The sequence below is a fragment of the Somniosus microcephalus genome, unplaced genomic scaffold, assembly GCF_052327205.1.
Source record: "Somniosus microcephalus isolate GS21.2 unplaced genomic scaffold, FLI_Smic_1.0 unresolved_chr8, whole genome shotgun sequence".
NCBI classification, from domain to species: domain Eukaryota; kingdom Metazoa; phylum Chordata; class Chondrichthyes; order Squaliformes; family Somniosidae; genus Somniosus; species Somniosus microcephalus.
The window spans coordinates 29,049,679-29,051,307 of record NW_028225186.1 but is presented as its reverse complement, the minus strand read 5'-3'; positions in this window follow the sequence as shown (position 1 = coordinate 29,051,307).

Sequence of the window (1,629 nt, the reverse complement as noted above, 5' to 3'; positions counted from 1 at the left end):
CATCCCCTATGGACAAGCCCTGCGAATACACAGGATCTGCTCAGACGAGGAGGAACGCGATGGGCACCTACAGACACTGAAAGACGCCCTTGTAAGAAGGGGATATGACGCTCGACTCGTCGATCGACAGTTCCGACGGGCCACAGCGAAAAATCGCATAGACCTCCTCAGAAGACAAACACGGGACACAACCAACAGAGTACCCTTCGTCGTCCAGTACTTCCCCGGAGCAGAGAAACTACGCCATGTTCTTTGCAGCCTTCAACATGTCATCGATGACGACGAACACCTCGCTAAGGCCATCCCCACGCCTCCACTACTCGCTTTCAAACAGCCGCCTAACCTCAAACAGACCATCGTTCACAGCAAATTACCCAGCTTTCAGGAGAACAGCGACCACGACACCACACAACCCTGCCACAGCAACCTCTGCAAGACATGCCAGATCATCAACACAGATTCCATTATCACACGTGAGGACACCACCCACCAGGTACATGGTACATACTCATGTGACTCGGCCAACGTTGTCTACCTCATACGTTGCAGGAAAGGATGCCCCGGAGCATGGTACATCGGCGAGACCATGCAGACACTGCGACAACGGATGAACGGACACCACGCAACAATCACCAGGCAGGAGTGTTCCCTCCCAGTCGGGGAACACTTCAGCAGTCAAGGACATTCAGCCTCCGATCTTCGGGTAAGCATTCTCCAAGGTGGCCTTCGAGACACACGACAATGCAAAATCGTCGAGCAGGAACTGATAGCCAAGTTCCGCACTCATGAGGACGGCCTCAACCGAGATCTTGGGTTCATGTCACGCTACATGTAACCCCACCTGATGCAGGGTCATCCAGACTCGAGTCGACATTGGCTTGTTCTCTCTACACAGATGCGGCCGGACCTGCTGTGAATTCCAGCCAAAAAAAAAATGTTTTTTGTCTGTTTTTTTGTTTTTCATACAGACCCCAGCATCTGCAATATTTGACCCCTTGTGACCCCACTTCATTGTTCTTTGATGTAATGTTTCCCTGACTGACCTGTTTGGACACCATTCACACCTTTGACTGCTGTGATTATCTCTCTGCCGAGGTGCGATAAATGGCAGTTGGAAAGGTTACCTGTAAACATCTGACATGATTCTCTGACTATATAAGCTGTGTCTTTATGCATTTCTCCACTTCACCTGAAGAAGGAGCAGCGCTCTGAAAGCTTGTGATTTCAAATGAAGCTGTTGGACTATAACCTGGTGTTGTGTGACTTCTTACACAGGTCTACAACGGTAGTGGCATCAGCAAACTTGATGATGGAGTTGAAGTTGTGTGTGGCCACGCCATCGTGAGTAAACAGGGAGTACAGAAGGGGACTGAGCACACAACCCTGGGGAGTTCCGTGTTCAGGATCATTGTGGGGGAGTTGTTTCTGCCTATTTTCACCACCTGGTGCCTTCCTGTCAGGAAGTCCAGGATCCAGTTGCATAGGGAGGTGTTAAGTTCTAGCTCACTGAGCTTATTGACAAGATTGGAGGGGATAATGCTATTGAATGCTGAACTATAATCAATGAACAACATTCACACATAGGTGTTCCTCTTATCCAGCGGTGATAAGGCAGTGTGCAGTACAGTG